The sequence below is a fragment of the Cryptomeria japonica genome, chromosome 6 (assembly GCF_030272615.1).
Source record: "Cryptomeria japonica chromosome 6, Sugi_1.0, whole genome shotgun sequence".
NCBI classification, from domain to species: Eukaryota; Viridiplantae; Streptophyta; class Pinopsida; order Cupressales; family Cupressaceae; genus Cryptomeria; species Cryptomeria japonica.
Window position 1 is genome coordinate 514,238,137 of NC_081410.1, and position 26,069 is coordinate 514,264,205.

The window sequence follows — 26,069 nt, forward strand, 5'->3', positions numbered from 1 at the left end:
ACAGGAAAGCTGCCTCACAACAAAGAAGTACTCACATGCATCATACAGGAGATTCCAATTCTGCAATTACACATTCATCGGGTATTATATTACTAAAAAATACTATCTTTCAAATTTTCAAGATTTTAAAAGTTTTTAACTTCACCAAATTTTTATATTATCCAAAACTAACATATATAAATGAAAAAATGATGCAGGTCTTTCATCATATACATCACATGCAATTCAACAAAAGGCTATATAACATGCTGCTCTTACTAGCATGGGGTATGTAGGGTGGATAAGAACAACACTCCTGGTCCAACAAAAAAATTGGTTGGGAATAATATAGCCTACAAAAAAAAATTTATAACTATATTCATAACATATTCTTCAAGTACATCATGCTGCATACACCAGCATGGGGGATGGTGGGTGGAAAATTTTAAAATTTGGGAACAACCATTGGTTGTGATTTGTACACAAACAATTAACTCTTTCACTTTAATAAAAATTTCTTATTTAGTTATATAATACAATATACTACTCAATATTAAAATATACTACTCAATATCACAACTTTTAATATGTGTGACTCTACAACATAGATCACCTCATGTCTCTTTTTTCCTGACTTCTCTAAGCACTCTCATTTATTAAAGAACCTTACTTTATACAAATAAATAACTAAGTGATTCAGGACAACATGCTACTCATGTATATTTGTATTACTCTATTGAATGCTTCTACCCTTAACTAAACTGTATCACTCATTCATGCTCCATAACAATCACACCTATCGGCCTCCTGTTGCAGGCACTTCCCCTGCAACTGCTAGTTGTAAGAGGTCTAAAACACAATATCATCATGAATGTGGCCATCACTCCACAATGCATTCCCAATCACCTGCACAAATGGATTCACAGTCTCCACCTTGTCATTGGTTTTGAATAAGCAATTTAGATGAGTATCTAAATCTTCCTTGGGACAAAAGAAAACCATGCAAAACATCGACTCCATAGTGTTAGAATGTTCTAGATGTTCTGGCAATTTCTATCAGATTAGGAAATTTCTATATAGGTTAGTTCATTCTAGAATCTTTCACTTTGTATCCGAAGACCTCTATATAAGAGGCTCATGTAAATAATTGGAATAGAAGTGATGTGAATGAATTTAATTATTGTGCAGCAACACACAAACATCTTATTTTACTGTTTTAATTTATTTGTCTCTGCCCAGTGACAAAGTGGTATCAGAGCATAGGTGTGAAGCCCACATTAGAGCTAGGGCAATATTGTGAAGCCCATATCCATGTGTAGAGGAGGTTGCACGTGTTAATTTAAATGAGTAGAGAAATAATATAATAATTAATATAAAATAATAGAAATAAAATAGCACGAAATGCGATATGAATTATAGTGGTTCATTATATAGGCCGTGTCTACTTTCAAAAAGGAATACACTTATATTAATCAATAATAAATACATGATTGTACATGTCTATTTATACATTCACACTCAACTGTGAAACCGAGAGTTAAGAGAAGGTGAATGGTCATGTGACCATTGCGCTTCACATTCCCAACAATCTCCCCCATGAAGGCCAGCTAGTACAACGTGATAGCTCTGCTTCCATTTTAGATCTCATATTGCAACCAGGCCCATTGAAGATGTTAACTTCGCCAAACTTTGTTCATGAACACTACAGATATACCTTCTCTAACTCAAATTGGGCTTAAAAATATCCTTGCTTGCAACTCTTTGGGCACAAACTTGTACATTAATTCACAATGAGGAATACCATGTTCGGCAAGTTCAAACTTACAATAAAAAACACCACTCATTCCTTCATCTTCATACACTTATTAACCAATTCCCTAGCTTGGAGGTTTTTGTTAGCTTTAGTATTTCCCACTATTTGATTCAGATGGTGTATTTCATCGTAAGAAGCAAATGAGGCTGTCTCCATACCTTCAACTTCCTTGTCTCCAACATCAAGCTACTAGACAACCTCTTGGTGAAGTGCCATCTCTCCATCTTCCCTAGTTGCCGCAACATCTCTCTTTGTCACATTCCCTTCAACTTCTGACTTAGGTCTAATGAATGACGAAATAATTTTGTGATTTTTATCAATTAACTCCTCTAGATGCTCAACATTGCTCTCCTGCACTACCTTTAAGGATCACTCACCAACTTCACTACCAGCAGGCTATCGTGGCATAGGGTCCTTCACTGCTTAAAAACAGAGCAATTTTCCCAACGAATTGAGGTCCACATTAGACATTGTCTCCACCATGGGATACTCCAAGACAAAAAAGTCATGACAAGATTTCCTGCAAACCTTACCAACATCACTTGATGATTTGGAACCTTGCAGAGGTCTTGGTTGCAAACCAAAATTGTTTAGGGAGCTGGAGATCGTAATATCTTGTGTAATCTTGAGCTAGGTGCTCTCAACGGCGTCCTTGAACTCTATAATCCCTACACTCCTAGGATATCAAATCATCAGGAACCCCAAATCCTCCTCCATCAACTCCTACCATTACTGCTCTAGCAAGGTATCTGACATAGATACAAGGTTCTTAGACCTTTTCTTCTACTCCCAATCTACAATTGCCTCTTGTGGTTTCTTTTTATTGAAGAGAATCTTCTCTATCAACAAGAGATGCATGTCTATGAGGAAAGAGTCTTTTGTCAAGTTCTGATGGGCCTTCCCATCACTTTCCTCTGCCTTAATTAAGGTCTCTTCAAAAAACTCCCATTCTTTCTTGAAGATGTTTTTTTCCAAATTCAATGACATAAAACCTCCAATTTTTGTTCCATACAAATCAATTGGTCTATGGGTAAGAAAATATCTTCCTTTAGCCTCACAAATTTGTCCTCTTGGTATCTTTCAACATCATACGTCCCATCTTCTTCAATTTAATATTTACTCGCCTCAACATCCTCTTTTTCAACCAAAACCTCCTCATTTTTCCAACCATCCCATCAATGTACATGGTCGATTCTTTAAGTTTTCGCTAGATAAAAATTGTTCTTTGCCAAATCTAAATTGTCAAGAAATTCTTCAATAATAAAATGAGTCTCATCATCTTCTTCCATATTTTCTCAATCACTCACAAAGCTTTGATAGAAATCATTAAGTTAAATGAGCAAAGAAAACACATAATAATGAATATTAAACAACAGAAAGAAAATAACATGACACGAGACACGAATTATAGTGGTTAACCATAAAGGCTAGGTCCAATCTCAAGCAGGGAATACACTTCTATTAATCTAATGGAAGAGCATCCCTGGTTCTTGGCAATATTGCATCAACCAAAAATATTTCTTTTTAGTTTGTTTTCTGTTTTCTAGTTAAAGCATTTTTTTTGTGCATTTTCTTGCATCTGCTCACCGCATCTTGCGAAGCTAGATTTTTCTTGTGAACATGATTATTTTCTTTATTCTTGAGCCACCGAATGTATGGATCATTTTCTAAAAAGTCATCACTTCTAGATTCTGAGACAATTTTTTAGCTTAGAACATTGGAACTGCTTGGACCTATTTTTCTATTGGTGAATCTTGCAGTTCCTTTTTGTAGCTCGTGGAGCCCCAGTTCTTTGATGCCAATGTTCCTTGGTTTTTGGTTGACCTTCCCTTTCATCCATACTTCTTTCTTTGGATTTTTCGGAGGAATCTCTTGAGCAGAGACCGACCTGGTGGTTTACACATTTTTTCATGTTCAACTTTGTTTGATTCTTCTTGGAATGACCGGATTCCTCTAGACCATATAAATCAATGTAATTAAGCATCATAATTTATCAAAGAGAATATAAAGACATATCTTGAGATTTAGAGGTCTGGAGTCGATCGATTCTTTAATTGAGCATGTATGTAGTAGGCCAGTGAGTCGAATCTTGTAATCCAGATATTACCGGTTATTTGTAATCAGTTTTCATGATCTAATTCATTCAGTTCTGCATTGCCTCCATCATATCCTCTTGTTTCTATTATGTTTACTATTACTACCTGGTCCGGATTGATTTCTTTGAGGTCATTCCTAAACGGTGACTACACCAAGTGGCATCAGTGTGAGATTTTGTTCTGGAGATTCTGTTGTCCTGAAGATTTTGTTGTAGGGTGGTAGATTGTGGATCTGACCTGTAGCAGCAGAGGACTGGCATGAAGATGGCACGAAGAGAAAATAGGAATGGTGGAGCACGTGGGAATGCAGACCCTGCTGTGATGGAAATGTTGAGGGAAATTATAACCTAGTTGGAAGCTATTGAGACAACCCAGAGAAGTGGCCAACATATTGAAGATGTGAGGAAAGTTGAAGAAGAAGAAGCACTAGTAGAACAAGTAGCAAACCCACCGGCAATCAATCTGGATGAAGAGAGGTTCTTGAGGGTTTTGAGTAGAGAAATCACCAAAACATATTTTACCCCATCGGAGTATGATGGTAAGTTGGATTCAGATGAATTAATGGATTGGATCTTGAAGATGGAGAAGTATTTTGATTTTAAGAACACCATAGAAGAAAGAAAGGTTAAATATTCCTGCACTTAGTTGAAAGGTCATTCATCTCTTTGGTGGGAGCATTTGCAGGTTGATAGATAGAGAAGAGGTAAAGAGAAGATCAAATCATGGGAGCAAATGGTGGCTAAGTTAAAATCAAAGTTTGTGCTAGTTCATTATCAAGTGAATCTGTTCAGGAAGCTACATAACTTGAAGCAGAAAGAATCAAGTGTGAAGGAGTTTACAAGTTTAATATTGGATCTAGACATGTTGATGATGAGGTTGAACAAGTTGAAAGATATTTGAATGGATTATGGATGTCTATACATGATGAAATTAGCTTGATCAAGTTGCAAAGTGTTGAAGAAGCTTACTAATATGTCTTGAAAGCAAAAGAGAAGTTAAACAAAAAGCATGAGAAAAGATAGAGAGGTAGAGGTGGAAGGTTTTCTAGAGGAGGATTTCAAGGAGGAAGAGAAACCTTTATAGATCAGAACAAGGACAATGAAGTAAGCAAGGAGGGTAGTTCATACCGGAAGGATGACATAAATTTCTATCGAAGAAGAGAACCTAATGGTTACTAGAATGAGGGTTTTGGAAAAGATGACAAAAGACAAGAAAAGAGAGTGTTTAGAGGAACTTGCTTTAAGTGTGGATGAGAAGGATATCATTCTTTTTAATGTAAGAAGGCAGAGAACACTGGGAGAACAATATTGGTAGAAGAAAGCCCCACCGAATCAGCTAACAAATGGGAGGATGGAGAACTGTTGATGATGAGGAGAGCTTTGTGTCATACCAGAGAGGATGAAGAGCCCTTGCAGAGGAGAAATTTGTTCAAGACCAGATGTAAGGTATCCAGTAAGTGTTGCAAAGTAGTTATTGATAGTAGTAGTTTGGATAATCTTGTTTCAGAAGAAATGTTGAATAAATTGAAGTTGGAAAGATTGAAACACCTTAAGCCTTATCAAATAGCATGGATTTAAGATGATCATAAGTTTCTAGTGAGAGAGCAATGCTTGGTGAAATTGAAAATTAGGAATTATCATGATGAAGTTTTGTGTGATATTATGCCTATGGATATTTGTCACATTTTGTTGGGTAGACCTTGGTAGTTTGATAGATAGGCAATACATGATGGAAGGAATAACATATACACTATTGTAGCAAATGGAATGAAACAATCGTTGTTACCCTTGGAGGAGCCCTTGAAGAGTGAAGTCAATACAAATACTAGAATCTATTTGGTGGATGGAAAGAAACTCCTAGATCAAATGAGACATGTTTTTCCTTAGTCCCTAAGAAGACTAAAAATCTGTAGCATGAATAAAAACCAAAGGAGATAAGTGAGTTGTTGACAGACTATGAAGATATAATTTCAGATAATGTTCCTGATGGATTACCACCTGTGAGGAGTATCAACCAGTGCATGGACCTGATTCCTGAAGCTAGTTTGCCTAACAATGCTGCACACCAGATGACACCAGTAGAGAATGAAGAGTTGAATAGACAAGTGGAGAAATTATTGAAGAAAGGTTTGATCAGAGAATGTTTGAGTCCCTATGTAGTACTAGTAGTGTTAGAACCTAAGAAGAATGGAGAATGGAGGATGTGTACCGATTCCAAACCAATAAATAATATCACAGTGAAGTACCGGTTTCCTTTGCCTAGGATGGATGACATAATGGATTGTTTGAGCGGAGCCAAATACTACACAAACATAGACTTGAAGAGTGGATATCATCGTATCAGAATCAAACAAGGAAATGAGTGGAAGACAACATTCAAGACAAATGAAGGATTATATGAATGGTTGGTGATACCTTTTGGGTTGACTAATGCAGCGAGTACTTTCATGAGGTTGATGAATGAGGTATTGAAGAAATTATTGGGTAAGTTTATTATTGTATATTTGGATGACATTCTGATTTTTAGTAAGACAAAAGGGGAGCAATTTTTGCATTTAAGACAAGTTTTGCAGAGGTTGAGAGAAGAGAAGTTGCGGATAAACGTTAAGAAGTGTAGTTTCATGAAGAGTTGGTCTATTTGGGATTTGTGATATCTACAGATGGATTGATGATGGACCGTGAGAAGGTAAGATAAACTATTGAATGAACTACATCGAAAAGCATTAGAGAGGTAAGATCATTTCATGGATTAGCTAATTTCTACTTGAAGTTTATCAGAAATTTTAGTTCAGTTTATAGCCCTATGACTAAGATAGTGAGAGGAGATAAGAAGGAATTCAAGTGAACCACCGAAGCAAAAAAGAGTTTTGAATTATTGAAGCAGAAGGTGACTGAGTAGCCTGTGTTAGCTTTACTAGATTTTAACAAAGTATTTCAAGTGGAATGTGATGCAAGTGGGAATGCAATTGAAGCAATATTTAGTCAGGAAGGAAGAACAATAGCTTATTTTAGTGAAAAGTTGAATGATGCAAGAAGGAGATATTATGTATTTGATCATAATTTTATGTCATAATTCAAGCATTGAAAAAGTGGAGACATTTCCTATTGCCTAAGGAGTTTGTGTTGTATACTGATCATCAAGCCTTACAATATTTGAGCAGTGAGAGTAAGTTGAATCAGAGACATATGAGATGGGTAGAGATTTTGCAAAATTACACCTTTTATGTTGAAGCATAGAAGTGGAAATTCAAACAAAGTTGTTGATGCATTGAGTAGGAGAAGGAATTTGTTGATAGAGATGAGAGTGACAATATTAGGATTTGAGTAGTTGAAGACCTTGTATGCTGATGACCCGGATTTTGCAATACCTAGGGAAGCATGTAGAGAACGGGTTATGGTGGATAGAAGTCAGTGGTTGGATTATTTCATTCAGGATGAGATATTGTTTAGAGGAGTTTAGTTGTGTATACCTAGGAGTTCTATGAGGGAGCATTTGATAAAAGGAGAAGCATAATGGAGGATTACCCAAACACTTTGGTGTTGACAAAACAATAGCATTGGTGATTGAAAATTACTTTTGGTCTCCAATTCATAAGGATGTTAGGAAATTTTTACAAACTTGTGGAATTTTTCAAGTTGCAAAAGGTAGTAGTTAGAATGTGGGATTGTATAAGCTTTTAACAGTACTAGAAAGACCTTGGGAGGACATAAGCATGGATTTCATACTTGGATTGCCTAAAGCACATTGAGGGAATGATTCTATATTTGTTGTGGTAGATAGATTCTTGAAGCTAGCTCATTTCATACCTTGTAAGAAAATATCATATGCAATACATATAACTGACCTATTTTTCACGAAGGTAGTGAGATTACATGGAGTACCTAAGAGCATAGTTTTAGACAAAGACACTAAGTTTGTTTGTTATTTTTGGAGAACACTTTGGAAGAAGATGAAGACAGATTTTAAATTCAATTCAACTTTTCATCCTCGGACTGAGGGATAGACAAAAGTAGTAAAACGAAGCTTGGGAAACTTGTTGAGATTCTTAGTTGAAGAGAAGACCAAAAATTGGGATTTGATTCTTGAACAAGCAGAGTTTCTCTACAATAATTTAGTGAATATGAGTACCGAAAGAACACCTTTTGAAATTGTTACCGAAGAACGAGCTAGAGGAATATCAAAATTAAAGGATGTCAGTAATGAAGACAAGAGGACTGTAGAGGCAGAAGAATTTGTAGATTATATGAAAGCCTTACATGTTCAGGTTAAATAGCATTTGGAGGAAATGAACAACAAGTATAAGGAGAAAGAAGATGGGAAGAGAAGACCTAAGGAATTTGAAGTTTGGGATGAAGTGATGGTGTATCTGAGAAAATAAATATTTTTTAGTTGGAAGCTATAACAAGTTACAGAGGAGAAAGTTTGGACCTTGCAAGATCTTGACGAAATTCAGTTCCGAAAATGCATATGAAGTGGAGCTACTAGATAATTTGAGTATTTCACTTATTTTCGACATTGTAGATCTACATCTGTATCATTTATTAGAATTTAGTGAATATAGTATTGCAAATTTGGAAAAATAGCTACCACAGAAGAAACCGGAGCAGATTGAAGACATTTTGAACAATAGGATTGGGGATAGTACCTGAAGTAGTCAGTACAAGGAGTATCTTGTGATATGGAAAGATGGACCAATTTAAGATTCATCATGGATTTCTTAGGAAAAGGTGGAGTCCTTTGGTTTTCCTCTAACCCCAACAAATTGAGAGACTCACTTTTTAAACAACCCCAGATGTCTAATGCAGGAGCATCCACGATAATTGGCAATATTACATCAACCAAAAATATTTCTTTTCATTTTGTTTTCTATTTTGCAGTTTCAACATTTGTTTTTGCATTTTCTTGCATCTACTCACCAAACCTTGCTTAGCTGGATTTCGCTTATGAACATGATTATCTTCCTTATTCCTGACCTATGAGACATATGGATCTTTTTTCGGTAAGTTATCGCTAACGGATTCTAAGACATATTTCTGGCTTAGAACACTGGAACTGCTTGGACCTATTTTTCTATTGGCAAATATTGTGAATCCTTTTTTTAGCTTGCAAAGCCCTAATTCATTATTCCAATGTTCCTTGGCATGTGGTCGACCTTCCTTTGATCCACACTTCTTCTTTTGAATTTTCCAGAGGATTCTCTTGGGCAGAGGCCAACTTGGTGGTTTACATGTTTCATCATGTTCATCATTGTTTGATCCTTCTTGGGTCAAATGGATTCCTCTAGACCATATAAATCAATACAATTTAGTATCATAATTCATCAGAGAGAAGATAAAAGACATATCTTGAGATTTAGAGGTCTGGAATCAACCAATTTTGTAATTGAGCATGTATCTAATTCATTCAATTCTCCATAGCCTTCATCATATCCTCTTATTTCGATTGTGTTTGATAGTTCTGATACTTAATGTAAGTATAGATCCAATAGCCAACAAGATGAGAGAGGGGGGTGAATCATACAAACTTAATCTTCCATAAAAACATCAGATTAAACCTCGGTAACATATACTTTAGTAATATAACCAAAACTGCTAAACATGCAAACTCAAAAGCATATAAACATCATAAACCTCATAACACCAGATTTAACATGGAAACCCAAATAGGGAAAAACCACTGTGGGATTTCAGACCCACTAAGAAATATAGTCTTCTAGAGTATGCTCGGTTAAAAGAAAATCTTGTTAAAGATAAAAACACATTGCTAGATGTGACCCGGTTAAGGGATTTCCCTCATATCTGTTAAGATCTTCACTTTGTTAGAAGTGACCTTGTTAAAGGATTTCAAACACTCGATCAGAATGTCACCTTGCTAGAGGGTTTTACTAATAAGACTGTTAAGTCCACTCGGTTAAGAGATTTTCTGTCACTTTCACAAAATAACAGTAATAAAAATCTATCTGCAACTTCACATCTAAAATGCTAAAGCAGATTCTTATTTGTTCAATACAATCTAGACATAGAACTAATCTTGTCCATCTGCTGGGCTTCTATACTCTGTTATTCAAATAGGTCTTCAAGCTTTTGTGCTTGATAATCACTATGTAGCATCCCTATGCATACATTTGCCCGCATACATTGATTATCAACAGCTCCCTATTTATAAACAATTAGCTAACCGCTTAATCTCTTTGACCACATTTCCCATGATCAATCATAGCCATCAGATCTTCAATCTTGTCTAGGTTCAATGTATCCTTCGATCTAAAAAATGTTTTACTCCACCTAGGAACTTGCATACATTTCTTGGAACTTGTGCTAGGGTAATGCGGTTCAATCTGCATTGTAGATCTTCATGTCGATTTTGCTTTGCCATTGATTCATTAACAAACTTCATTCACGGCATACCAATCATTTAATCAGTTCCAGCACATCAGCTTCCTTCATTAAATAACGCATGTAATAATTTAATGTATTCTGTTACATCTCGGTTACAACTCGATAACAACTTGGTAAATACTAAACTTCACTCGATAGACATTCTGCCTTCATTAACCGATAGTGATAACCTTAGGGTTTACCGACTAGGTTCTTTGCTCGGTAACATAGTATAGTATTAACCTTACAATTTACAACATATGTATGATGTGAAAACAATCTTAACATCATGATCTCATCATTTTCTGACTCAATAATAGTTGCCCATTGAATAACTTATTCATCCCCTTATTCATCATATTGTTTCCGTGTCTTTTACTGACATCTTTATACTCATCAAATCATACTTCTCAAGATATGGCAACATCATACTGAATTAGAAAATCAATTTCTTGACATCAATGACAAAATAATAATATTAAGACAGTAAATCATCCTTAATCAGTTATATCCATAATCATCAACAACCTTCTCAATATCCTTATTGAAATGCCAACAATCTCTGATTGTTATAATGCCAAATGCCAACAATCTCCCCCTTTGGCATTGATGGAAAAACCAATTGATTTGACCTAATTGATTCGGATTGCTGTGAGTTGTTTGTGAGATTCTGAAATGCTCTCTTCCTGTTATCAGAATTCTCCCCCATACATTAGACTTCTCCTCTTTTCTCCAGTCTTCTCCCCTTTTTCTTCAATCTTCTTCAGTGTTCTCCCCCTTTGACAACAATGCCAAAAAAGTAAAGAACTAAAACATAATTTCTTCCTGTATGAAGTGAATTCCTACTGTAATGTGTCAACTTAGTCTCGGTCAGAGCATTTGTCTTTAATTCCTATTTCCTGTAAAGTATCCTGCACTGTTTCCTGTACACCTTTAGAAAACATCCTAAAGTGTGTAAATTAGCATCAACTCCTAAAAGATATTCTGTAGAGTCATCAAATTGATGCTTTCACCGAACTCGGTCAGTGAGTAGAAGATAGGGGTAGGACCCCTAACTTACTTCTAAGATACTCAAAAGTGTTCCTTGGTAGTAGCTTGGTGAAGATATTTGCTATTTGTTCCTTTGTGCTAACATACTCCAACACCACTTTCTTCTCTTGAGTTTCTTCTCTAAGATAATGATATGTGATAGAGATGTGCTTTGTCTTAGAGTGCATAACAAGATTCTTCGAAATGTAAATGGCACTAGTATTGTCAAAGAATATAGTTACTGGCTCGGTTACTTTCTCATTTATACCTTCCAACAGTTGTTTGATCCATGTTATGTTGGTACAATTCAATGCTGCAACAATGTATTCAACTTCTGTTGTTGACTGTGAAACACATCCTTGTTTCTTGCTAAGCCAACTCACTAGTCTTTCTCCTAAAAATAAAGCTCCTCCACTTGTACTTTTTCTGTCATCAATGTTGCCTGCCCAATCAGCATCAGTATAAACTTTTAAATCAAAATCATTTCCTTTCTGATATACTAAGCCATAATCCTCGATGCCTTTCAAGTATCTAAAAATTCTTTTGATTGCTGTCATGTGTGTTTCCTTAGGATCTGCAGAGAATCTTGCAACTATACCTACTGCATGTGCTATGTTTGGTCTATTGTGAACAACATATTGTAGCTTTCCAATCATGGATCGGTAAAGTGTCTCATCAACAAAAGCAGATTCATCATTCTTTGATAGTTTACAGTTGGTAGTCATAGGAGTACTTACTGGTTTCGAATCTTCCATTCCAAATTTCTTCAAGATTTCCTTTATGTACTTGGATTGAGTAATGAAAATATCATTTTTCATTTGCAGTATCTGTAAACCTATAAAATACTTTATCTCACCGATTAATGACATCTCAAATTCTTTGCTCATTTCATTTCCAAAGTTCTTGCATAAAGAGTCATTTCCACAAAATATAATATCATCAACAAATATGGCTGAGATCAGTATTCCATTTTCATCATTCTTCATGTACATATTGTTGTTCTCACTTGTCCTTATAAAACCAATCTTAATCAAATAAGAATGCAATATTTCATACTGTAGTGTCGTAAATTGTACGCACTTGCTAGGGTGGTACAATTTCACACCTAGTTTAGCACCCGCCTTGGCACATTTTGCATTTTGCATTGCATTTCCCCTTTAGCACTTAATTAATCAAATTAATTAGGTCTAGGGTTCTATTTTATCATCTCCCACATCATAAAGTTGGGCCCTTTCATTAAAGTGTGCCCCTTTCATTTTATTCTTCCAATACATCATTTAATCAAAAACCCTAATTAGGTCCTATTTTGAACTTGGGGGTTTGATTTCGGGGGTCAAAACATCTCGAAATAAGCTATAACTTCGGGATTCTCTCTAAAATCATCATATCTGACGGCCCTGAAAATTTGGTGAAAAGTTGTCGGGACAATGGCGCCCGGCGTGCACAATGTCCCGGACATTTTTCTCAAAATTTTAGGAGCGCGATCCAATCATAAAATAAAGCTTAACCCCAAGAAATTGGCGGGAGATTCAATCTCTAGGTCGGCCAAAAGTCGAAATTAAGACCTAGGGTTTCATATATAAGAGCTCTCTTTCTTCATTCGAAAGGATCCGAATTTTGGCTTTCGAGGACCTTCTATGTAGCGAAAGAGCAGATCTTTGAAGACTTCAATAACATTCAACATCCATCCATCAAGCATTCATCAATTTTATTCATTTAGGGCTTGGGAGACATTGAAGAACAATAGGAGATTACCGACTGAAGATTGGCTTGTACTCCTCCCTTGAGGGTTGGGTATGATTTCATGTTGTTTTCATGTCTTTGCATAAGCTTCAATATATCCTTTATTCATGCTTTAGATCACTTTGCATCTTGATTTAGAGCATTTACATTATCATTTACAAGCAATTAGGGTTTACTTTCTAGGTTGCTCTAGTTTGCTTTCTTGCATTTAAGGACCTTGCACACACACTAGGTTTGCACACACAATACATTTTACAATACAACTTGGCTATTCGTGGAGGTGGAAATCACCGAAGCGGGGGTTTGACTAAGGCAAAACCCTATATAGCCGCCCAAAACACCTTTTCAGATATAAGTGCAGATTTCGGGATTCAGACGACGCCGCAAGTTGCAGATCTGAAAGAAGCAGACGGAGACGGGACCACACACCAAATTGCAGAGCAAAAGACCAGGACAGGGGCTTGGGGCACCCTGGTCCTGCCAGGACAGGGGCGCTGGGTGCCCTGGTCCTCCTGACAGACAGCATTTTCAGCATTTTTGACAGCTTTTCCAGAGTGCAAAACAGCAGTTTCCGGAGTAGTTTCAGGGGCAGAATCAGGACAGTGGCGCCCGCGCCCCCATCCCGAACATTTTCAGTCAGATTTTAACTCCGGGTATGCATTTGCATTCTTGTCTTATCCTTGTATTTACAGCTTTCCATTGTTTAAGTTCAATTCTGCAATCTTGTTATTAGTTCATACTTGCACTTTGGGGTTAGGGATTGAACTTGCGTTATTTTATCTTTCAATTACAACAAAGGAATAGAAATCCTAATAGGTAGCCCGTGGCTCTCTCTTCCACAAAAAGAAGTAGCCAATTGTGTGATACCTCTAGGCTCTTTCATATTCCACAAGTGTGTGGTTGAAAGTGAGATTAGGGCATGTTTGCTTAGTGTCACTTTTTCTCCCACACATTTTGGTGAACCCGACGTGAATCTATCATTGCTTCCTCTTGCATTGCATTTGTTAGATCTAGATCTAGATTTAGTGTGTTTTCATTTCATTTTCATTAAAAAGAAAAAAAAAAAAAAAAAGTGTGTTTCTTTGCATTGTGTGTTTAAAATTTTATGCAATTTCAAAATGTCAGATTTTTATTTGCAAGATGTTCATATTTGTGATGATTATGAGTTAGATGAAGCTTTAGATGAATTTTTGAAACCTAAATATACCAAACCTTCATTTTACCAAAAACTCATAAACATTGTTACTATGCCATTTCGTTGTGATGAGAAAGATAAGTCGAATGATTCCTCTCAAGGGTACATTCCTATCAGCTCTTCCACTAAATCTAGTAACATGGTTGTTTTCAATGATCCCCTCTATGAAGAGATATCTCCTTTTGAATCAAAAGATAAACCTTTTAATAGATATGATCATGCTTTGTTGAATGATACCCTTAATGCCTTTGTGTCCCCTAAAAAACACTCCCTTCATGAGGATCCTTTTGTGCAAGAAGATGACATTATCCCTACATTTCCTAGTGATGGCCTTTCCTTTTCCAACAAAATTCCCACTAGAGATGATGAATTAATGGTAAATGCTTACCCTTCTCCTAAAGTTGGTCTTACCCATAAGCATCCCTTAGAGAAAGAAGATGAAATAATAAGCAATTTCCTTAATTCTCTCTCCCCTAAAGATCATATTGAACATATTTTGAGGAAAGAGGATGAGTTTAACACATCTATTGATGCTCTCCCTCCTAAGGATGAGGAATTAATAAACAATGTTATCTCCTCTCCTGAAATTGACAATACTTCAAACATTCCTTTCAACAACCTCACTATTTGGGATGAACCATTAGAAGAAGGTATAGATTATTCTCTACCCCTAGCCAAAGGGGATGAAATCAAGATTGGAAACTCCCTTGATAGTTTCTCCCCTTCCTTGAATCTCAATTATTCTCCCTCTAAAAATAAAGCATCTCCCTCTCCTCAACTTGGTTCTACTCATAAGGAAACCCTAGTTCAAAGCAAAATGGTTAACATCTCTTTCAAAGATCTCCATCTCAAAAGTGAGACTTTAGAGAGTAATGTTGATCCTTCTCCTAGAGAGTTTATTCCCCATGTAGATCCTTTGATAGAGGATGATATGACTTTTCCTAGTATTACCCTTCCTACTAGAACATCAATGCCTACCCCTTGTCTCTCTCCTAAAATTGATTTAATCTGTGATAAGATTTTAGTGCAAGAGAAGACTATCAATAATTCTTCCAACACTTTTGTTCATTCCTCTAAACCATCCTCAATCAATTTGATACATGTGAATGAAACACCTAACAAACCTCTCTTCACTGTCCAAGGTGCTTGTCCTTCTCAAAATTCTCAACCTTTAAATAAGCCTATCTTAGTGGTTCAAGGTGGTTATGCTAATGATTCTTTTTGCACTCCTAAGAAACCGGTTATTACTGTGCAAGGAGGTTATTCCTCTAATAGCCCTTATGAGTATGCTAAGCAATTGACTAGAGAGAGTTATCATGCGGTTGCCCATGCTTATAATACTAGAAACAATAGGCAACCTAATCCTCCTCCAGTTATCCCAACTTCACTTCCTCCTTCCCAACCTATTCTTCCCCAAGCTCCTCGTATTTCACAAGTTCTTGGTAAGGAATATGATCTCATAGAACAACTTAAAGCTACCCCTGCTAAGATATCCCTTTGGGATTTGATCCAAACTTCTTCCGCTCATCATGGAATGTTACAAGATGCCTTGAAAGATTTGAATGTTCCTCCGCCTAATACATCTAGTAATATAGTGTCTTTGGTTAACTCTGTGATGAATCCTAAAACTCAAATTGTGTTTACTCAAGATGAGTTGCCTACTAGTGAAATTCAACATCAATATGATCCCTTGATGATTGTGGTTATCATAAATGACACTGCTATAAGACGAACACTCATAGATAATGGCTCTGGCCTTAATGTGTGTAGCATTAATCTATTGCATAAGATGAATGTGGATACATCCCTTATTGAGCCTGACTCTCGTCCCATTTGAGGCTTTGATAATGTGGCTAAGTCTTCATTAGGTATTATCACCTTACCCATCATAGTGGGACCTGTTACTTTGCCTACTCCTATCCATGTTATGTCGGGAAATCTAACATACAACTTGTTATTAGGGAGACCTTGGATTCACGGTATGCAAGCTGTCCCCTCTACATTGCATAGACAAGTTAAATTTATTTATAATAATAAGACATATACCTTGATAGGTGATACTAATTTTCAAACTTGTTTGCAAACATCTACTTCCAAAGGGAGTTCTTCTAAGCCTTCCTCTTCTAGTGATGACTCGTTAAACAAGATACCTATGGATGAATCCTTACCCTCTGATAATCAAAATTCTTTGGATGAGTCTGAAGCTCCTGAAGAAGATCCTTCTCAACTTGAATATACGCATAAAAAGGCTTTTGATCTTGAGAAGGTTCTCGTAGATGACGATTGGGGATCTCTTGACTTTAATCCCACCTTTGTAGGTGAGTATAGGGTTCCTCCTAGAGAGCTTAAAGGTAAAAAGAAGGAAGAAACTAGAGATCAATCAATCTTACCTGAACCTATGAGCAATAATTTTGTGGCCGCTTCTCAAACTTCTTCTCCTCACACCTCTAATTATGAAGAGTTTGATTCTTTGTCTTATGAAAAACCACCTTCTCTTCCTGAAATGGCTGATCGTTATGGTCGTGGTTTTCGCATTTTTGCTAAGCATGGGTATCATGGAAATGGTTGTGGCGCTCATGAACAAGGGATAAAAGTTCCTCTAGAGACTAATTTTCACAATTATGCCTTTGGACTCGGCTATAATCCCTGCAAACGCACTAAAGCATCTAAAAGACCATCTCTCAATGTGAATGCTATATTTAGTAGTGATGATGATCTCACTTCAACTAAATCATCTTCTACTTCTATCAACTCTCATTCCCCTCATAAGGAAATCTTGGCGATGAACAAATCTCTTTATGAATCCCCTCAAATTTCTAAACCCACTTATGAATCTTTATCTCCTATTCATCATAAAATCCTTTCCTCTAGGGATAAGGCTCTAATAGATTACACTCATCCCTCTTCTAAGATTTCTTGTGACTTTTCTTCTTCAATTTTTGTCATTTTATACATGTTTTTGATCTCACTTATAGTTGAGCATTTAGCATGTCATATTCAAATACCTCATTCAATCTATCATGTCTTTAAATAACATTAATGGCTATTATGTTGCTCATCATTATGTGACATTGGTAGCTCATTTACTGGGGGCTCATTGTCATTCATGATGGTACAATTTCAAGTGCAATCATATTTTTTTTGAAGCAACATAATAGCCTAATTTTCTTGTTCCTATGGGGACAAGAGTGATTTCATACATCTCTTCTTTTTCTTATGCCCAAATCTCTCCCTAGAAGATTGTGTAAGTCCTTCTCATTGTCCTTATCCTTGGGAGGCAATGATCTTTCCTTATTGTTATCTAAGGATCCACTTTTTCCTATTTTGTGGATGGTGTGGACTTTATTACTTGATGTTGTTCCTTGTATGCATTTGTTGTTGTTTGTTAAGGGATTCTCTCTTACAAGAGGTGTAAGTCCTTGACTACAACCTCTTTTGCACTTGGTAAAATACATCTATAATGAATTCACTCTCCCAATTGGGTTAAAAGGAGCGTCATCCTTCATTAAGAATCACTTTCACCTCGCAAAAGAAGGAAGTATTGCATTCTTATTCTCTTCTTTGTCTTATTCTAGAAGATGTTATATTTGTCCTCTCGGGGATAGGTGTCTTTTGTACAAAGATCTCTTCTCCTCTAAGGATCTCCTTTACACATACTACAGGATATCCCTTTTCAACTATCTTATCCTTGCTTAAAGAGTGTAAAACTCTCTTGCTTGGATCTATGACATTGTTGCATTTTTGGGGTATCTTCTTTTGTGATGAAGGTAGGTATCCTTGTTCTACTTTGCTTATGACATAAACATTACACTTTTTGAGCAGTGGGTCATTCTCGGAACCAGAGCACAGACTCTTAGAGCGAGATGCCTCCATTTTTGTTTTATGCAAGGTGATTATTCTCGGAACCAGAGCACGGACTCTTAGAGTGAGATGTCACGCTTTTGTACTATACATATATAGGTTGTAGCATACTCGGGCATAGACTCCTATGAGGTGCTTCTAACCTCTATTACACACACATGCATGAGGTTGAGTGGAACTAGCGGCATAAGGCTAGACTTTCTCACTCTCCTCCCTTACATGGATCACCTAGACAGACTCTAGGGGCTAGTTTTCCATGTCCTTTTTCCCATGGATCACCTAGACAAGATCTAGGGGCGAGAAGTCCATGTTTTCTCTCTCACTATTCTTCTCATGGATCACCAATGTGTGTATTCATGCTTTTTTTCCTTTCTTTTCTTCTCTTTGCATTTTGTTTCCATTCACATCCTTCATCTTGTGTTAGAGAACTCTTAAATCTTCACACTCTTTGTTGTGTTGGAATTGAGATTTAGTCCCCTTTCTTACCAAATGATTCTCCATTAGTTTTTGATCTCATATCAAATCTTCTTGTGAGCATTTGTCATCAATATTCTTTAACAATTCGAAGTGGTAAACATGATACCCTGTTTCAACTCACTAAAATTAGCAAGCCGAAACAGGGGGGGGCATATACCTACCCTCAAATTTTCATCACCTTCCTTAGTAAGCATTAGGTGATTTTGTGATCTAACGTGTGTTTTGTAGGGTGCGGTTCCTAACTGTGTACTGCAGATACCGTTGGGCGCTTCGTTCGACAGACTTATGGATATATCCTTTTTTCAAATAATGTTTACTTTTCTGTACTTTAGCTTGCATATGCACGTAGTGTTCATATGACCGCTAAAGTGGGGGCTAAATGTAGTGTCGTAAATTGTACGCACTTGCTAGGGTGGTACAATTTCACACCTAGTTTAGCACCCGCCTTGGCGCATTTTGCATTTTGCATTGCATTTCCCCTTTAGCACTTAATTAATCAAATTAATTAGGTCTAGGGTTCTATTTTATCATCTCCCACATCATAAAGTTGGGCCCTTTCATTAAAGTGTGCCCCTTTCATTTTATTCTTCCAATACATCATTTAATCAAAAACCCTAATTAGGTCCTATTTTGAACTTGGGGGCTTGATTTCGGGGGTCAAAACATCTCGAAATCAGCTGTAACTTCGGGATTCTCTCTAAAATAATCATATCCGACAGCCCTGAAAAATTTGGTGAAAAGTTGTCGGGACCATGGCGCCTGGCGTGCACGTGGTCCCCAATATTTTTCTCGAAATTTTAGGAGCGCGATCCAATCATAAAATAAAGCTTAACCCCAAGAAATTGGCAGGAGATTCAATCTCTAGGTCGGCAAAAAGTTGAAATTAAGACCTAGGGTTTCATATATAAGAGCTCTCTTTCTTCATTTGAAAGGATCCGAATTTTGGCTTTCGAGGACCTTCTATGCAGTGAAAGAGCAGATCTTTGAAGACTTCAATAACATTCAACATCCATCCATCAAGCATTCATCAATTTCATTCATTTAGGGCTTGGGAGACATTGAAGAACAATAGGAGATTACCGACTGAAGATTGGCTTGTACTCCTCCCTTGAGGGTTGGGTATGATTTCATGTTGTTTTCATGTCTTTGCATAAGCTTCAATATATCCTTTATTCATGCTTTAGATCACTTTGCATCTTGATTTAGAGCATTTACATTATCATTTACAAGCAATTAGGGTTTACTTTCTAGGTTGCTCTAGTTTGCTTTCTTGCATTTAAGGACCTTGCACACACAGTAGGTCTGCACACACAATACATTTTACAATACAACTTGGCTATTCGTGGAGGTGGAAATCACTGAAGCGGGGGTTTGACTAAGGCAAAACCCTATATAGCTGCCCAAAACACCTTTTCAGATATAAGTGCAGATTTTGGGATTCAGACGACGCCGCAAGTTGCAGATCCGAAAGAAGCAGACGGAGACGGGACCACACACCAAATTGCAGAGCAAAAGACCAGGACAGGGGCGTGGGGCACCCTGGTCCTGCCAGGGTAGGGGCGCTGGGCGCCCTGGTCCTCCTGACAGACAACATTTTCAGCATTTTTGATAGCTTTTCCAGAGTGCAAAACAACAGTTTCCGGAGCAGTTTCAGGGGCAGAATCAGGACAGTGGCGCCCGCGCCCCCGTCCCAAACATTTTCAGTCAGATTTTAGCTCCGGGTACGCATTTGCATTCTTGTCTTATCCTTGTATTTACAACTTTCCATTGTTTAAGTTCAATTCTGCAATCTTGTTATTAGTTCATACTTGCACTTTGGGGTTAGGGATTGAACTTGCATTATTTTATCTTTCAATTACAACAAAGGAATAGAAATCCTAATAGGTAGCCCATGGCTCTCTCTTCCACAAAAAGAAGTAGCCAATTGTGTGATACCTCTAGGCTCTTTCGTATTCCACAAGTGTGTGGTTGAAAGTGAGATTAGGGCATGTTTGCTTAGTGTCACTTTTTCTCCCACACACATACCATGCTCTACGTGCTTGTTTCAGACCATATAATGCTTTGTTCAATTTACATACCTGATCTTTACTCTTGTCTTCAACAAATCCTTCAGGTTGTTCAATAAAAACTTCTTCTTCTAATATTCCATTCAGAAATGTAGATTTGACATCCATTTGATATACCTTGAAGTTTTTGAAAGTAGCATATGCCAACAATGTTCTTACTCCTTCAAGTCTAGCCATAGGTGCAAAAGTCTCACCATAATCAATTCCTTCTTCTTGAGCATAACCTTTGCATACTAGTCTTGCTTTATTTTGAATGACCTCACCTTTTTCATTTAGCTTGTTTTTGAAAATCCACTTTGTACCAATTACATTTTTGTCCTTTGATCTTGGGATTAGTGTCCATGTGTCATTCTTCTTGATTTGATCAATCTCTTCTGTCATAGCATTTATCCAATCTTCATTGTTAAACGCCTCTTTCACTATTCTCGGTTCAAATTCAGATATCAGACATGTGTTCTATCTCAGTTCATTCCCTGTCATCACTGGATCATCCTTATCTCATATAATCTGACTTGGTGCATGATGTCTTCTGACATACTTGGCTAATACAGGCTCGGTATGCTCTGTATGATCTTCTTCATCACTCAGTAATTGAATATTCTCTTCATTTTCTTCAATAGTTTTCTCGGTAGGACTTGTCGATTGAACATAGACAAATTCATCATAATTTTCTGGTTCTTTGGAATTTCCTTCATCATTTCTTTCTACAAATTCATCAATTTTCACATTTGCACTTTCTACTATTTTGTTAGATGATTTGATTAGACATTTAAATGCTTTGCTTCTAGAAGAATAACCTAGAAATGTTCCTTCTTCACTTTTCTGATCAAACTTGCCATTTCTATCATCTTTGTGTACATAGCATCTACTTCCAGATATTTTAAAATAACTTACATTAAGTTTCTTGTCATACCAAATTTCATATGGTGTCTTCCAAGTACCTTTCTTCAGTTGTACTCGTTTCAGCGTGTAAACTGTTGTGCTTATTGCTTTTCTCCAAAATGTTTGTGGCACTTTCTTTTCAATCATCAGGGTTCTGACACAATCCACAATAGATCTGGTTTTTCTCTCAGCTATTCCATTTTGCTATGGAGTTCTCAGTGCAGAGACTTGTCTTTTAATACCATGATCAATGCAGAATAAGTTGAACTCATCAGATATGAACTCTCCTCCTCTATCTGATCTAAGATATTTCAGTTGTCTTCCTGTTTCATTTTCAACTCTTTTGTTCTACCATTTAAACATTTGAAAAGCTTCTGATTTTTCTTTTAAAAACATTACCAACATCATCCTTGAATAGTCATCCACAAATAATATGAAATATTTATCACCATAATAACCTTGAACTTTCATAGGACCACAAAGATCAGTGTGCACAAGATCTAAAATTCCCTTAGAAGTGTAAGACTTACTTGTAAAGCTTGATCTTGTCATCTTACCCATCTGGCATCCTCAACACATAGCATTCTCAGGTTTTTCAAGACTCGGTAGACCTCTTACTCGATGCTTCTTACTTATTTTGATCAGATTATCAAAATTTACATGACAAAACCTTTTATGCCATGACCAGGTATCATCTATCTTTGCATACAAACACTTGATCCGAGTTGAGTCAAGGTGAAATGTATTACCTTTTTTTTGTGTCCCGATAGCAGCTAACTTTCCATGCTTGTCATGAACTTTGACAATTCCTTTCTGAAATTCTATTCAGTAACTTGTATTGTTTAGCTATGCTACACTGAACAAATTGTATTTCAAACCTTCAACCCAATAAAGATCATTGCATCTTGCATTATCAAGAAGTGTTATAGATCCTTTACCTCTTACTGGACATGGTGCATCATTACCAAATCTTACATAGCCTCCATCATAGTCTTCTAACATAACAAACTTGTGTTTATCACCTGTCATATGATGTGAGCATCCACTATCTATGATCCAAGAATCATTAGTATTTATGTGAGATATAAGGGCTTTTTCTTCATACCTTTCTTCATCTGATCCATCTTTGATAGCCACATAAACTACTTCCTTTGTATCAGTTTCATCTGATTTATCAACATTGGATTCCTCATCGGCTATTAAGCATGTCTTTCTATCTCTTCTTCTGAAGTCCCGGTGTCCTCTGTAATGATTATCTTTATGTCTGTCATCTCGGTAATCTCTCTTTTCAGTAGAATCTTTGTCAAGATAGTTAGAAGCCATATCTCCTATTTTATCACAATTGAAACATTTCAAAGGTAGTTTTCCTTTATACCTACCTTTGCCTCTCGGTAACCTTCTTGCTAATAGTGCTTCAAACTCTTCGTGCTTTCTAATTTCCTCATATAGTTTGTGTACTTCTTCCATGTTCTTACGAAATCTTTCACTTGCTCCACTATGATCTCCTTCAGAGTACTTATACTTTCTTTCATTGTAATCATTAGATTCATCAAGATGAAAAGAACTAAATGTAGATTCAACTTTATTTACCGAAGATCCACTGTTATCAAAGTTACTTAACTCAAATGCGTGTAGCTTACCAATGGTAGCATCTAAAAAAACTAGCATATTAGGTACTGACCTTAATTCATTGATTGCAGAGACTCGGATTGCATAAGCCAGTAGAAGGGTTCTTAACAACTTACTTGTTATATCCTTTTCTTCAATAGTTCCACCTACTCCTTTGATTTGATTGACAATCTCCTTTAGTCTTGTACTGTACTGGGGGGTGAACTCACAATAATGGTTCCCACTTTTTTGCCACTTTTGACACTGAGATGTACATTTTTAAAATAATCTTCAACTTCTGAGAACTATAACTTTTAAACTATTAAAATTTTGAAGATGATGTAAATTAGTGATTTCTAGCATTTTGTTTGTAGATTGTATATACATTTTTTTCAAATTTTTTTGAAGGATTTTTTTTTAAATTTTCCATCTCCCTCGAAAAGTAGTTTTTTACAATAAACTACATTTTTTAAGAGTGAGGTGCCTCCCGAAACATATAACCTTTTATCTATAAATGATAAAAACTCAATTCTTTTGAATTTTAGTTTGTAACATCACTATCCAGGGCTTGCATTTGGTTTTATAGTGATATGTTCAATATTTTTCATTTTATAAAGTTTTGAAGTCCGACTAGTCATAATTTAGACATAGGTTTACGTTTGAACACATAACTTGTTCCATATAAATCGAAATTCAATTTTATTTTTTTTTAGAAAGAAGACATCAATACCAAGGGCATAGATATTTTTTAGAATTTTTTTGAATTAGTTTCTTATTTTTCCAATGCGTTGAATAGAGAAGTTCATGTTCGATGAAAAACCAATTTTCCATAAAATTAAAAAAACAAGAACATAATAAATTCAAAATATAACAAAATTATACTCGTTGGAAAGCTTGCTTTGAGTACTACAATCTTATATTTTTGGGTTATCAAGATTATTTCATTTGTGCTTTGAACCAGAGCTCCGAAGTCATTAATTCTTCAGAATTCTGAAAATTTTAGGGAGAAACCTCAAATTAGAGGGTTCGAATGAACAGTACTTTGAGCGAATGGGGTTTGCTCGAATCCATTATGGTTCGAGCAAACCCCCATTCGCTTGAACCAATAGGCTTGATTTCGGCCCATACAAAGTCACCCGCAGTTCGAGCGAACCCAGGTCCGCAACGTGGTTCACTCGAACTTGGTTCACTCGAACTACCAGGGGTAGTTCGAGCGAATACCACTATTTCGCTCGAACACCTAGAAAATCGAAGTTCCTACTTTCGCCAAATTCCTTCATTGGCAAAAGTGGGAACCAGCTTTGTGAACTCACCCTGGGTTATGTTCTCACCTTCATTCATCCTCATAGATTCAAGTTGTCCTCTTAGACTATCTACTTTTGCTCTTTGAGCATGTTCATCACCGCCATATACAGATATGAGCTTGTCCCACATTGCCTTTCCATCATTGTAGCCTTCTAGATCATTAAACTCTGAATCGGTCAATGTAGATGTTATTTCAATCATTGCTTGGATATGTTCTTGCTTTTCCTTTATCTCTTCCATAGTCAATGGATAGGTGCTCCGTGTGATGAAATCATTCTCCAGATAATATACAGCATATTCTCCAACTCTTGATAGGTGTAGCTTCATCCTTTTCTGCCATGTTGAGAAACTTGACTTGTTCAGCTTTGGTGCATCCCTCTTATACATGTTTGGATCTTTGCCTCAAGTACCTTTAAACTTTTCTTCCAGAGTCCAATGCTCTGATACCAATTGATATTTCTGATACTTAATGTAAGTACAGATCCAATAGCCACCAAGATGAGAGCGGGGGGGTGAATCATACAAACTTAATCTTCCATAAAAACATCAGATTCAACCTCGGTAACATATACTTCAGTAATATAACCAAAACTACTAAACATGTAAACTCAAAAGCATATAAACATTATAAACCTCATAACACCAGATTTAACGTGGACACCCAAATAGGGAAAGACCACTATGGGATTTCAAACCCACTAAGAAATATACTCTTCTAGAGTATGCTCGGTTAAAAGCAAATCCTGTTAAAGATTACAAACACATTGCTAGATGTGACCCGGTTAAGGGATTTCCCTTAGATCTATTAGGATCTTCACTTTGTTAGAAGTGACCTTGTTAAAGGATTTTAAACACTCAATCAGAATGTCACCTTTCTAGAGGGTTTTACAAATAATACTGTTAAGTCCACTCGGTTAAGAGATTTTCTGTCACTTTCACAAAATAACAGTAATAAAAATCTATCTGCAACTTCACATCTAAAATGATAAAGTAGATTCTTATTTGCTCAATACAATCTAGACATAGAACTAATCTTGTCCATCTGCTGGGCTTCTATACTCTGTTATTCAAACAGGTCTTCAAGCTTCTGTGCTCGGTAATCACTATGTAGCATCCTTGTGCATACATTTGCCTACATACATTGTTTATCAACAGCTCCCTATTTATAAACAATTAGCTAACCGCTTAATCTCTTTGATCACATTTCCCATGATCAATCATAGCCATCAAATCTTCAATCTTGTCCAGGTTCAATGTATCCTTCAATCTGAAAAATGTTTTACCCCACCTAGGAACTTGCATACATTTCTTGGAACTTGTGCTAGGGTAATGTAGTTCATTCTATGCTGTAGATCTTCATGCCGATTTTCCTTTGCCATAGATTCATTAACAAACTTCATTCACGGCATACCAATCATTTAATCAGTTCCATCTCATCAGCTTCCTTCATTAAATAATGCATGTAACCATTTAATGTATTCTGTTACAACTCGGTTACAACTCGGTAACAACTCGGTAAATACTAAACTTCACTCGGTAGACATTTTGCCTTCATTAACCGATAGTAATAACCTTAGGGTTTACCGACTAGGTTCCTTAGGGTTTACCGACTAGGTTCTTTGCTTGATAACATAGTAT